The sequence below is a fragment of the Chelonia mydas genome, chromosome 6 (assembly GCF_015237465.2).
Source record: "Chelonia mydas isolate rCheMyd1 chromosome 6, rCheMyd1.pri.v2, whole genome shotgun sequence".
Classification (NCBI taxonomy): Eukaryota; Metazoa; Chordata; order Testudines; family Cheloniidae; genus Chelonia; species Chelonia mydas.
In genome coordinates this window covers 96,263,609-96,278,663 of record NC_051246.2, presented here as the reverse complement: position 1 = coordinate 96,278,663, position 15,055 = coordinate 96,263,609, and the positions used below count along the sequence as shown (strand labels likewise).

At 46.2% G+C, this 15,055-nt stretch overlaps 1 long non-coding RNA gene across 1 annotated transcript; it reads left to right on the top strand.

Moving 5' to 3' along the window:
• Positions 1-7,809: 7,809 nt before the first annotated feature.
• LOC122466362 lies at positions 7,810-13,054 on the top strand. The gene is made up of 3 exons (XR_006291792.1): positions 7,810-7,913; positions 9,832-10,003; positions 11,340-13,054. It is a non-coding gene; the product is annotated as an uncharacterized LOC122466362 (long non-coding RNA).
• Positions 13,055-15,055: the final 2,001 nt, after the last annotated feature.

Genomic DNA, 15,055 nt, shown 5'->3' with positions numbered 1-15,055 from the left:
CACCTGGCTGAAGAGGAGTGTGGCCTGATCCAGGCTGTGGCTGGTCCCTGCGACAATGGGGCTAGACTCTGAGGCTGCAGCCGGCCTCTACAGCAGGTGCAGATTGTGGACTGCTGATAACACCAAACCCCTGGAAGGCGGCTAGACTGGACTAGGGGGCACTGCTGGAGGGCAGTGTCCTGAAGTGGATGTCGCCGAGCGGGGAGCAACGCGAGTCCGGATACCGGCAGAGCAAACAACAGATGGGACACCGCCGGCAGAGAGTGCCCCACAGAGGACAGAGCTAATTCCCAGATGTGCCAGCGGGAGGCGCTGCGGTGGTGAGTCTGAACCCCGTCACAGTCGCACTGAAAGGTGAACTGTCAGACTGGAAGGAGGTTACTAATGGAGTTCCTCAGGGATCAGTTTGGGGACTAATCTTATTTAATCTTTTTATAACTGACCTTGGCACAAAAGGCAGGAATGTGCTAATAAAGTCTGCGGACGACACAAAGCTAGGAGGTATTGCCAATACAGAGAAGGACAGGGATATCATACAGGAAGATCTGGATGACCTTGAAAACTGGAGTAATAGTAATAGGATGAAATTTCAGAGTGGAAAGTGCAAGGTCATGCATTTAGGAATTAATAACAAGAATTTTTTGTTATAAACTGGGGATGCATCACTTGGCAGCAACAGAGGAGGAGAAGGACCACAGAATATTGGTTGATCACAGGATGACTATGAGCCGCCAATGTGATATGGCCATCAAAAAAGCTAATGCGGTCTTGGGATGCATCAAGCGAGGTATTTCCAGTAGAGATAAGGAGGTGTTAGTACCTTTATACAAGGCACTGGTGAGACCTCATCTGGAATATTGTGTACAGTTCTGGTCTCCCATGTTTAAGAAAGATGAATTCAAACTGGAACCGGTACAGAGAAGGGCTACTAGGATGATCCAAAGAATGGAAAACCTGTCTTATGAAAGGAGACTCAAAGAGCTTGGCTTCTTTAGCCTAACCAAAAGAAGGATGAGGGGAGATATGATTGCTCTCTATAAATATATCAGAGGGATAAATACCATGGAGGGAGAAGAATTATTTAAGCTCAGTACAAATGTGGATACAAGCAAAAATGTATATAAATTGGCCATCAGGAAGTTTAGACTTCAAATTAGATGAAGGTTTTTAACCATCAGAGGAGTGAAGTTCTGGAATAGCCTTCCAAGGGAAGCAGTGGGGGCAAATGGCATATCTGACTTCAAGACTAAGTAAGTCTTGATAAGTTTATGGAAGGGATGATATGACGGGTTAGCCTAACTTTGGCAGCTAATTAATCTTCAACTATTAGCGGTAAATATGCCCAATGGCCTGTGATGGGATGTCAGATGAGGTGGAATCTGAGTTACTACAGAGAATTCTTTCCTGGGTGTCTGGCTGGTGAGTCTTGCCCACATGCTCAGGGTTTAGCTGATCACCATATTTGGGGTCGGGAAGGAATTTTCCTCCCGGGCAGATTGGCAGAGGCCCTGGGGGGATTTTGCCTTCCTCTGCAGCGTGGGGCATGGGTCACTTGCTGGAGAATTCTCTGCACCTCGAAGTCTTTAAACCACAATTTGAGGATTTCAATACCGCAGACATAGGTTAGAGGTTTGTTACAGGAGTGGGTGGGTGAGATTCTGTGGCCTGTGTTGTGCAAGAGGTCAGACTAGACAATCAAAATGGTCCCTTCTGACCTTAAAGTCTATGCTTCTGCCTGCCATATGAGGCAGTGGATCCTAGTAAATATTTAATACTCACCATCTAGACCTAAATTTAGTTTTACCCAAGGATGAAGCAGTAAATCTAGAGTGTGCAAAGGCTTGTGATCATGAAAACATCAATCCCGCATACAAGCATTACAGCTTTTTGTCCATTATTCAGCATCCAGGTCCATGTCCACAGGCAGCTGGATATGATGAGGAGTGCAGTATAAATACCTAGATGAATGGAGAGGTGGATGTTAGGCCAATAACATGTATTGTCCACAATTTGTTTTAGTCAAACAATAACTTTTTCAGTCCCACAAGCAAGGATAACTCTTTCTTCTACTTGGAAAATAAACCCATATGATACAGTGTCTTTCCAGCACAAGCCCAACTAGCAGAACCAGGTCCTTCATGATTCTGTGAAATGGATGATGTTTGTCCTACTGGATGTATATATGGCCATCTGATTTTACCATTTACCAGTCTGCACAGTTTAGGAAATTTGATCTCTAGTTAATCTCTAGTTCCACCACAGCTAATGCCTCCAAACTGGCAGTGCATGATGAAACCTTGTCTTCTGCCATCTGGTCCAATGCAGTCTCTGGGCATGACAGACATAGCAAAGCACCATTAATTTTTTCACCCATAATGGATGAGATCCTCACTCCTGTCCTGCCACCTTTACACCATGTCAAAGGGCCAGAATGGCACAAAGGAACCATTGTGGACAACAACCAGAAAGCTGCCATCTGAAGTCTCCTTTGCAAGCCCTGGTGTATGGGACATACTAGGGGTGGAGGTGTGCGTGAAGCGCAGGGCTACAGCATGTTGTGCTGCAGAGATTTTGGGCAGCGCTGGAGCCCATAGGGCTGCCTAGGGAGGCTACCATAACCTATGCAGATCGTGAAGGCATCTTAAAGCCATCAGAGCCCCCTCTCTCCCTAGGCTGCGAGTTCTGTGTTGCAGCTCTTAGAATCACACTCATTATATTTAATGCTACCTTACAGCAGAGCTATTTCCTGAGGGACACTTCCATCATCTCTTTTGGGTTTCTTTATGCTACTGAAATACCATCAAGAGGCTGGAGTAGAAGGGGTAATTGGGCATTCAAGCACTAATGAAATTTCTTTCACTCCCAGTATCAATTATTGTTTTCAACTGCCCATCAACAGTCACAGCCTCTTACTATTTAATTCATGAAATTAACCCACTCTTCTGAACCTCAAGCAGTGTGATCCCTCTCTACAGCAGCTCAGATCTACCTAACTGATGTCCCTCGTTAATGCATTAACTGTACACCTTTTTCTCTCCTATCTTTCATTTAAGGCTCCTTACATGTCAGTATCTTTTCTGCTTAATTCTCTCCTGTTCTGCTTCTTTCCTACCAAGTATCCTATTTCTCAGCAGTTAATCTTGATTAAGCATTCCTTGCCCCACATTTATCTTGTCCGTGTGTGATCAGTCTAGAGTAAGAGCAGGCCCTGCTATTATTTGCCTTGGTAACATCAATAATATCTTGCACATGATGAAACCTCTTTTTTCCTGGCTACAAGTGACCTGAAAAGGGCGGGAGAAGGGAGGGGAATTGGCTTGTGCCCCTTTTTGCTTCCCTGGGCCTGTGAGGCTTTCTATTTATTTGTTTCTTTATTTGTAAAGGGGCTGGGATTTTTTCATTCAAAGTTCAGGTCTTGTCTATACTATTCTCCCAGAACACCCCATGGATGACTGGAGAACTAAAGATAGGATTATGACATCACAGGCTACAAAGAGATGAAACCTGACTTATTCGAAAAGGAAAGTGAGTCTTATTCAGTCATTTTAAAACTCTGTGTTAAATAGAAATTAAACTCAAACAATTTAAAAATGCCAAGCAAACCTGGGAGGAAAGAGCTCTTTATCAAAGACTCACTCCCCTACCCTTTCACTTAAGGGATGGGAAAGCTCCCAGTCCATTTCTATCTTGTTAGATAGTTCTATCTAGTTCTTATATGGCCCCACCGCAGAGCTGAAGCATCTCCCAAATATCTAAAAATACAAATAATAATCTTTCTCCTTCTTCCATCCTTGTAGGGAAAATATGGTTGATTGGGGCAGGGGGTTAAATGAAAGGTGCTTGTTTGTTCTCGTATTCATTCCCCTGAGTCTTCCAAGGAGGTCGCCATCAAACCCAAAAAGGACAAGACTTGACATTAGTGGTATTTCTACGGTAAATGCAAGTGGTAAAAAATACCTTTTGGAAGTTCCTTGTACCTATCATAAACAAGGCACAAGCACAATTTATTTTTTTTTTCTTTACAGTTCCTGTTTAAAGCAACTGTTCACTCTGGAGACACAGAGAAAAGAACTCTGGATTCCTCCTACCCAGTGATGAGCTGCCAAAATCTTAACAACCGGTTCCCTCCTCACCCCACGAGGGGCTCATGGCCCGCCCCCGCCCCCCCGGGACTCCTGCCCTGCCCCCGGGACTCCTGCCCCATCCAACCCCGTCCCCTGTCCCCTGACTGCCCCCAGAACCGGGCAGGAGGGTCTTGTGGGCCACCGTAGTGGGTGCCCACCCCTCCCTGCCCTAAGAGCCAGAGGGACCTGCTGGGGGCAAGGTGGGGAGTCCCACTGATGCTTATCTGGGGCAGCTCCCAGGAAGCATCCGGCAGGTCCCTCTGGCTCCTAGGGGTGGGGTAGCGTAGCTAGGGAGGGAACAGGAGGAGCGGCCACTCCCCCACTGATCACATCAAAAGTGGCACCTTAGGCACCGACTCCGTGGGTGCTCTGTGGCTGAAGCACCCACCAGCAGCTCCCTACCCCCCGCCCAGCCCCAGCTCACCTCTGCTCTGCCTCCTCCTCTGAACACGCTGCCCCGCTCTGCTTCTTCGCACCCCCCCCCAGCTTCCCACGAATCAGCTGTTCGTGTGGGAAGCCTGGGAGTGCTGAGAAGCAAGCGGCAGCTTCGTGCTCAGGCCCAGGGAGGCGGAGCGGAGGTGAGCTGGGGCGCGAGGAGGGCTGCCCGCGCCGCAGCAGGTAACCCGGGGGGCGTGCAGGGGAACCGCTCCCCACCCCAGCTCACCTCCATTTCCGCCTCCCTGGGCCTGAGCACGAAGCCGCTGCTTGTTTCTCAGCCCTCCCAGGCTTCCCGCGCGAACAGCTGATTCGTGGGAAACCGGGGGGCGGGGGGGACAGAGAAGCAGAGCAGGGCGGTGCGTTCAGGGGCGGAGGCGGAGCAGAGGTGAGCTGGGGCCAAGCGTGGAGCAGGGAGCTTTGGAGCACCCACCAAATTTTCCCCGTGGGTGCTCCAGCCCCGGAGCACCCATGGAGTCGGCGCCTAAGGCACCACTTTTGGCCAGTTGTTAAATTTAGAAGCCCTTTTGGAACCGGTTGTCCCTCCACCGGTTCTAAAAGGGCTTCTAAATTTAACAACCGGTTCCAGCGAACCGGTGCGAACCGGCTCCAGCTCACCACTGCTCCTACCCCAACTCCAGCAGTCAACCTAGGAAAATGGTGGCTGCTTGAACATGGGAAAAACCAGCTTGCTATCCAAGGTATGCCTGTTTGAGAACAGCGCATACTACCAGCATCACCACTTGACTGCAGCTCCTGTGCACCTGTAATTATTCAATGGATCTATTGCTCCAGTGGGAAAAGCTATTCAGTTTCCTCATGGCTCATCTGGGGGACATAGTCTTTGTAAATATTGCTCACTCTCTCTTCTTAATGCTTAGTGGGAACATTGTCCCAGAAAAATAGCAGGAGGTGTGTGTGTGTGTACACACACACACACACACACACACACACACACACACATATAAGAGATAGAGATCAGAATTCAATCTAACAGGATTCACCCCACCCACTTGATGTCAGTGTGTCCATTTTTACCCGGATTTCAAATAATTTTAACAAGATATTTTACCTTAAAAGGTGACAGGGCAGCTATTTTTTCAGCAGTGTTGCTCACTCATAGGTCATTTTATTATTTCCTAACAGATCACAGCAGGATGAAGATCTACAATGAACTAACTAGATAATCTTGAAGGCGTCAGTTACTATTATACACATTGGATTGTGCATTAAACCTAGAATTTGGTTTTCAGGAGCTGATTTGGTTGTCCCAAAGCTCTGACTCACAGGAGAACATTACCATGGGACCAAAATTTATCTTACACTTCTATAAATCCAAAGTGACACCATTGGCATCTGTGTTTTTACTCTGGATTTACACTGGTTCAGCTGAGATCAGAATCTGGCCTCACATTAGCAGGGCTAAGGAGAACATATCATCTTTTTCCTTGGCAAATGTGAAGAAATAAGAAGAGCTGCTGCATGGCTCCCTTGGGATTCCCTGTTACTGTTGAATTGTTCTGAGCATTAAATACTAAGAAGTGTCTCGCTTCTCAAGCTCAGTCTTGCCTGTTAATGTAAAAGCACCATTAGAAATTTGATCTCTCTCCTTGCTTGGCTGATGATCATTGTTCTTGACACTCACTGGTGCACAGGACTGTGACTAATTTAGTGATGCTGAGTTGTTCAGTGACAAAATCAGTGGGCGGAAATGAGACCTGACTGTGCAGCCTATTTGTCTGTGGTATAAAGCAGAATGAAGGGGGACAGTTGCTCTCTTATATCTTAATATCATGATGACAGATGGACCAGAGCCAAAAACACACACCCCAAACAGCCCCCCCGCCCCAAAGCTTCAGAGGAGTTTGGCACATGATCTGAACTTATTCAGGAATAATTCTTCACCCACTTCTTCAGCATGAACCCGCTCAGATACAAAGGCCCGGTTTACACTGCATGGACTAGAGCAACACAGCTCTGTGTAGCTCATAGTGTAGACGCAGCCCATAGCAACAGAAGGGGGTTTTACATTGCTGTAGGAACTCCACTTCCCCAAGCGATGGCAACTGGATCAACAAAAGCATTCTTCCATCGACCTAGCAGCATCCTACACCAGGGGTTAGGTTGGCTTAACTACAGCACTCAGGTCCTGGATTTTTCACACCCCTGAGCACCGCAGCTATGTCCAGCTAAGTTTTAAGTGTAGCCCTGGCCAAAGGAATATCCAAATACTGACTTCCTGCTCAAAGGAATATAGTGACACAAGTGTTTGCCTAGATCTGCTCAGGGTGTTTTACCTGCCTAATACCTGCTGATGCAATTGTAACTTAGTCTATGAGAAAGCTAGGTGACTTGGTTAGTCCGAAAAACTGCTTACAAGGGTTTTCTCTCCCAGAAAGATAAGGAATCATATGTGAATGTGCTAAGTTAACTAAAGTGGGCAGGACTGATTAAAAGCCTGCAGCTCTTTGGCCTGGTGTGAGGAGCTGAGCGAACAGCATGGGGGCAGCAGATTGGTAGTGAGGGGCTGGGACACAGCTATGGAGTAGGATTGGAACAGCAAGGTGAACTGGCAGAGCCGTAGCGGAGGGGAGCTCAGACAGATACCACCTACACCATGGCTGACTCTAGCAGTGTTACTCATCAGTCAAATCACCTCCTTAATAATCACGAACAGCTGGGTTTCTTACATACATTTATGCTGACTTCATCTTTTTGGGGAGAAGGAATCTGGAGGCTCGATTCAGTAAGATACATTTGAATGAAGACACTTGCTACTTGCCATGTGCTGGGCTTTTGTAACTGAAAAAAAAACCTGTCTCCTTCTAACTGCCATTCGCCTAACAAAGACACCGAGTCCCTCTTTCACTAGCATGAGGGGAAGGTGTTCAACACTGCCTGTGGTAGTGAGCATTGCATGCACAGCAGATGGTACAGCCAGGCCCCAATGCACATAAGGAGGGAGGAGTTTATACTCCAGAGTCTTTTCACAGCAGAGTGGAGGGAAGCCAGACAGGCACAGGGTTTATTGTAAAATGGATTTAAAGGGGCATTGCTAAAAAGCACAGGCCCCAAACTTAGGTTTTGTAAAAGTAAGGTTTTACAAAAGATGAATAAAATGCAGCTAGGATTTATTTATTTTTAAATTAACTTTCTGCCTATTAAATATTTCCCTGAAAAAAAAGCAATTTTGTTTACTTGGAAATATTCCCCTGCAGCATTAGAAACCCAAACACACCGGGCATGTGCATGAGAATCAGCACTTCTAACAGCTCAGGGGAAGAATGTGAAAACGACTAGTCTTATTTCACAGCCCCGAAGGCCAGAGGCGAGTAAAGAGCACAGGAGAAAGAGGTGATGAGATGTTTAATGTCCTTTTGGTTTTAACAATATAACACTCTGTGACTTCCTAACCCAGCCCTCTTCTAGAGAGACCCCACATGGTGACACTAGTCACTGCAAGCTGTACTAGTCTGTGTGATTCGAGCAATTACTTACTGGCAGGACTTCATTGCTTGGTAGAAAATGGATTTCTATTGGGATGAACTTGGCATTTGATTTTACCAGGCACCAGATTCAAATCCATTATCAGGGATGGTGATGAAATAAGTTGTTTTACCTTTTACTTTAAGAGGATACTTAACCAGCTAATTTTCTTATTTTTCTACATTTTAATTTCCCACAGTTGTCATTAATAAACATTTGGAATCTGGAAATGAAAATCTTATAGCCTTACCAAAGGTTTCCTCCCTTACGTATTTATCGTAGGGTGAGCACTGGCCTGAGCACACTGGTCTCTGACTGTGGAATTTCTGGGATCTGTTGGGCATATGCTGTGTTATTATCAGCAGTTCCTCATGACTACACAGATTGTTCTGTTCCTGCGGAATGGCTCAGAAGTGCTAGAGAGTGAATGCTGCTAGCTGCTTTGTCATCGTAGCTCTTTTCATGAGCCCTGTGTCGTGCAGACTGGTTTGTTCATTTTTACTGCAAGGTTGCACAAGCATACAGGGCTGAGTATGCTGGTTTACCAGGAGCACTGACCTGTACATACTAATTTGTTGTGAGCTAGTTGGCAAAAAATGAAAAATGAAAATTTCTATCTATCTATTTAAACAGGGGAAAGTGTTTTGTGAAAATGTTCACCAAAAACTTTCCCATCTCAAGCAGTTGTAAAGGTGGCCTGGAGCACTAGGATGTGCATTGTATGGTGTTGTGGTCACTTGTCTGCCTCTTAGAGATTAAAGCTTTCTGCCAGGTTGCCCTGCATGCTTGGGAGGTGCTCCCCGTAAACATCTGCAAAGCTACCTAATTCATCTCCTTCAAATCCCTCCTCAAAATTCCTTCACCGTGATGTCCGCAAAGAAATTGACAACAATTAGGTTGCTGGTGTGCTGAGGCCATTGCCGGTCATGATGACAAATATTGTCTTATTGTTCCCTCATACTCCTCCATCTGTCTGCATCCATCTGTTGATTCTTGTCTCATACTTTGACTGGAAGCTCTTTGGGCAGGGACTGTCTTTTTGTTCTGCGTATGTACAGCACCTAGCACAAGGGGTCCTGATATGTGATTGGGGCTCCTTTATGCTGTGATAATATTGCAAGCAATAAATAACAATAAAGCTCGAATCAATTCAGCAGTAACAGGAGAGCACAAGGGCACTCTCAGTTGTTGGTCAGGATCACTGGGTGTATAAACTGATCATTACTGCAGAGCCGGTCGTGCTGAATGCTGGGCTACCAGCTCTGATTTTGTTATTTTAAGTGTACACAAGCTTTGCAACTAGACAGAAAAAAGAGCAGAGGTTAGTTGAATTTTGGCCCTTTCACCCCTGTCAGTTACTCTTCTAGCACTGATGTGATGGTGCCTTTTCTTTTCATATCAAAATGTGCATCTGCACTTACTGCACCAGTCTCTTACTGGAGGCTTTTTTCAGGCTGGAAAGCTGAATTTGGGTCATTTTGAGCAGTACATATTTCATAACAAACAGCTCATTCAGAAAAGCCTGTGCCAGTGTCCGTCACATGACTTTTTAATTTTTCATGCTAGAATTGATTACAATGTGTTTCCAGTTTTATTTTTGGTGCCATAACAGTAAAGCTGGTGACCTAGCAATCAGTTTGGCTGTTTGGCCTCATTTATGGGCCCAATCCTGCATTCCTCATGCACCCACAACTGCCAGTGAAGTCAATGGTGCATGAGGAATACAGGATGTCCACTGAGCTGGTATTCGTGCTGAGTATAAGATAGGATCTATGTTCTTTCTAAGGATGGTGTCACAGCTGCTCCTGGGGAGAGAAACAAAACAGCTAAGGAAATTAGATTGCTGCATTTCTAAGTCCGAGCACAAGATCGTTTCCTTTGTCACTTCTCCATGGAGATAAGAGAGGAAGGGAGAGAATGCACTTCTGGATATTCATGCTGCTACAGCAGGATCAGGGGTGAGCTGGAAAGGACAATGTAAAGATAAATATCATGGCTGAGTTTCATCTTAGGGTCTGCACTAACTTCTGCCAGCATAGATGTGGGTGGAGTCTCCCAAATTATGAGGTGACAAAAAGTCCACCATAGGGGAACCATAGGCAGCCTCCCTGCCACAAAGGGACCAGGAGTGAAATCCTGGCCTGATTGAAGTCAATGGCGGGGGCAAGGGGGGTTTGCCATTCACTTCAGTGGAGACAGAATTTCATGCCGAGAGTGAGCCGGCACCACCTAACATGTAGGCGGAGCCCAGTAAAGAAGTGTGATCAGGGCAGCTGTGGCATGCACTGATTCAGTATGTCCTCTGGACAGCCTCTACAGATGAGGATCAGTGCATTAATTTACTGGGGGCAAACACCACAAGGGAAGGCAGGAGGCAGCAGCAGCTTGTGTCCCTCAGAGTGAATCCTTTCTGTAGTGTAATTTATATGCAGAGAACAGGGCCACCCAGAGGATTCAGGGGGCCTTGGGCAAAGCAATTTCAGGGGCCCCTTCCAATGGCGTAGCCAGGTGGAGCAAACAGGGGGAGCGGACATAAAGAAGGGTGCCAGCCGCTTGTACTCACCCGGCGGCGCTCCAGGTCTTCTTCGGCACTTTGGCAGCGGGTCCTTCACTTGCTCCGGGTCTTCGGGGGCACTGAAGGACCCCTGTTCGCCACCGGGTGAGTAAAAATTAAAAAGGCACCACTTGTGCTCAGTGGGCCGCTGCCTCGCTCCCCCCCCAGCTACACTACTGACCCCTTCCCTGTCTCAGACCTCAGACTTCAGACATTCTCGTGGGGGGCCTCTATGGGGCCCAGGGCCTGGGGCAAATTGCCCCACTCACCCCCCCGCCCCCCCATCTGGGCGGCTCTGGCAGAGAAAAGGGGAGCGGGGAAGAAAAGGGCTGTGCCTCCCAAAAGGGCTGGTATGGTGACTATGATAGCTTTTGACAGCCAAACTCCCCATCGCTTGCCTTCACACGGCAGAGGTGTTTTTACTAAAAGTAGGAGAGAGAAAGGCAGATATCTTGGGCCTTTAAAATATCCAGATAGCTCAGACAGGTGGGACCCTTTATCTGGGAGGGCAGCCCAGCTAGGAAAAGGAAAACTCTGATCTCAAACCCCCATCCAGGGGTTAAATGAAAGCTGGTGTTGGGCAGCGGTGACACCACTACTTCCTGTTGGCAGCCCATCAGGACTATGGCAACAAAGTGGGAAAAGAGTGGGTATGTACTTAGTATAAGTGGGAAAAGGCCCTCTCACTGCGGTGTATGTAGGGACACCAACCAATACACGATCGTTCTTATTGATTCAAGGTGATGACGTCGGTGCAAGCAGGAGAAGAAGAAAGAGAATGGAGCTGCTGGAATTGCAGTACAGACACGGCTGAGCTCTCCCTGAAAGGATGGCAGAGTAGAGCAAGGAGCCTGTGTTCACGTTCCCCTTACCAATGGAAACAAATGCACAGGGGAGGGAGGAAGCCATGATCCAGAGCGGGCCTGATGGTCCAGAGCAGAGTTACTACAAAATCTCCTGAAGGCTGAGAAAAAATATCCACACCCCACCCCTCAATTAAATATTTCTTAGAAGCTAATTCCTCCTCCACTCACCCCCAGCACCAGTCCCATATATATGGATCTCATGTAGGAGGAGTCCATGGGGATAGGAAAAAGAGGACTCCTCTCCCCTTGTAGGGCAGAATGACAACCGTGCTATTACATGACCACCACTGCAATCCAGAGCTTGCTGTAGCCCCACCTAGAGAAGGGTTGCATTCTCAAGGAGGAACGGTGGCCCATTCAGCGGCAGATGTACCCACCTCACCCATACACCTCTACAGGCCCACTCTGCCCTGGCTCCTGAGCGCTACTGCACTGGAAGCACTCACGATGCTGGGCTCTCACAGGGGAAGCATGGACCCCTTCATGTGGCCCCAGATTCTATTCTCTGTACACCACATGTGGGGCCATCCTCAGCAATGGAGTCATCTGCAATCATGGAGGGGGAATGATTTGCCCCTAAAAGGGATAAAGGAAAGAGGGAAATGTCAAATTAAGGTCCCTGATCAATTATGATAATTAATGATTCCACAGCACTTTTCAGAAGTGTACGGGTGATAGACTTACTACTAAACCCTGGTGGTCCTGCACAAACTTCCTTCTGGCCTCCCAAATTGCCCTTGCTGTATCAGTTGTATGTGATGTATGTTTTCCCATTCTGGTCCTAAACAACTGCCATGTTCCACCCCAGAAGTGACAGTTATATGCAGTACACGCAGGATGTATTTTCTTTTGGGTTCCCTTAAGGTGAGGGAAAAGCTCATGCTTGGAGGAACTGAGGATCCTCTACTGCAGAAATCCCCTCAGAATTGTTAGCTGATCTCTTAAGAGTCCATTCAGTGCTGTCTGTCATCACTGAGCATAAGCACAATTGCCCATATGCATTTCTCACATTCACCACAGAGAGCTCAAGAGCCCTGGCAGAAATTCAGTTGACACCAGGAATTTGTTCTCATCAAATATATAAAAAACCCTGCCTTCAGGTCCTTTTCTTTTTGCATGGGACTCTAAGTGGATACCATGTAACTGGTAATTATTTAGCAACCAATGTGCAGTCTTAATTGCTTCTCCCTCAGCTGTGTCAAAACCACAGAATTTCAGCCTGGAGGAAGGTTTTGTGCATATTCGGAGAACTGATTCCCTACTGTATGACATGTCATATTAATTTCTCCTGGTGCTGTTACTGGAACCTGTATAGCTTCCTTGGAAATCAGGATTATGGACAAATTAAAACAATAATAATACTGAAATGCTGCAATTTAAGGCTAGACAATGGTAAAATTAGTGTCTGATGAACATGTTTCTCCACATTACCCATATATATAAATATGCTAAAATTAGCCTAAAGATCTCCCTAGAAGAGGGTGTGATTTCTTGGGAGGTAACTGGGTAGCTCCCACTTGTGATTGGGTCAGAAATATGATGGGGACACCCTTTCTCATAGTATTATGGGTTATGATCCCAAGAAGAACCTGGACATAGAAATGCATCAGAAATCCTGAAAAAATAATGTATAACTAGAGCCCTAGGCCTCCCCTCTGTAAAAGATTGACAGTGAGGAAGAAAGGGAGAGAAAGATACCAACTCCCATCCCCACCCTCGCCTCCCCACATTTCTGAGGGGGCACTAAGAAGACCTGTGCTAAACATCACTGCACAAACTCTAGTTTTTATTGTATCCTATTCTCCAGCCTATACCTGTGCATAGTCTAATTAGCCGGTAAGCTCCTTAAGGCAGGGCCTTTATCTTTATGCAGTACTTGCCTGTAAAGGATCCTGCACATTTTGATGTGATATTAATAATTAGTAAATGCTAGAGATGCCATACACAAAGGACAAGACTATACTATTAGTCTGAATGAGTTATTTTAGATTAAGGAAAAATAAGCAAATGCAAAGGAACAAAAGCCAAGTCTTCATGAGAGAGAGCACAGTGTGTATGTTTCCTCTGTAACACTCTGCACCCATTCTGTCTCAAAAACCACATTAAAGGTGCCACTACGCAGAAAACAAAGTCCCAATAGATCCTTAGCTATATACAGGGAAAGCCACAGAGGTGGGCTTTGGGTATTCACTGAGATATGAGTTCACCTAAAGTTCTGATCCAAGGTTCTGGTTCAGACAGCAATTCTGAAGAGAACTTTCTGACAGTTTTAGTGTGAGTTCAGTTCTAAAAAAAGGCAAGGATTATTTTTTCTCTGTGCCTGCTAATCCACAGCTTCTGATTAGATGGTAGAGCAGGAGCCTGGCTAAAATTTGTGAGTCCACAGCTTCTGATTAGATGGTAGAGCAGGAGCCTGGCTAAAATTTGTGAGTCCAGAGCACTATTAAGATGCTGCAATGAAAAGGGGTGTGGCAACAAACCCAATGACACCCACCTGCCTGTAGCAATTGTGTTTAGAATGTCTTTGCTTCTGCTATCACAGCCATGCTTGCTGGGACAGTGGGGTGCTCTGTCTCGTTTATGCACCCCCAACCCCCAATTTTTTTCCCCGCAAGCTGAAGCCTTATGAAAAGCTCAGCAGGCTCGACTGCATTGGCAGAGTGATAGGAAATCAAAGAGTTCCTGCCTCTCTAAGTCTCCCATGGAAGAACTGTGTGATATGACTACCTCTGCAGCAGACTGAGGCCTGTGGGAGTTTAAGCTATATTAGGCCATTTCTCTGTTTAATAGTTACTTACATTTCTAAAAAGTTAAAAATAAACAACTCTCTCCTCCCTCTCCAGGTCAATTTTTGTTTAACCTTTTTCAATGCTGATTACTAGTGGTTCACCTTAAAATGTGAGCCAGACAGAGAGTTGGAGAAGTGGGAGGCACTGATGCCCAGACGTGGGTGTCAGGCTTACTTACCCTGTCATTATTTACTGCCATTTCACATGGGATAATGGTCCTTAAATGCACTTCAAAAACTGAGATATGCACCAAACAATAGGATCTCTTTACTGTTCACTTCAGCTCATAGCACACAACAGCACTGTGCAACAGTCTACGTCAGCAGGGTGAATAATACTATGTCCAGTTGAAAGTACAACCCCTACTCTTGAAAAGTTCTATGGGCTCCTAAATGACCTTGGGTGAGAATATCCTCCGCTTTACAGCTCATTCATAAGATGGCCAGCAAGATGGCTCATTCATAAGATCACCAGCAGTACAGCATGCCCACCAGCATCACTGCTGGGACATTGGTCCACTAATGAATTAGAGAGAAGATTGCTCCCTGGTGACTTACTGACACAATCTACTGCAGAATATAAATGCGACTTGGAGGCATCCTCTCCAAGTACTGATTAGATATAATGCTCCTAGCTTGGGAAAGCTGACAAGTACTCAGATACCATATCAGTGTAGTAGAATAAAATCCTAGAGAAAGAGAGAATGGATGGATGACACAAAACTCAAGGGAATTTATCAACACTCCGTAAGAAGTGATGATCTGGATTTTCACAATGGCTTGCTCACCACTGGTAATGATG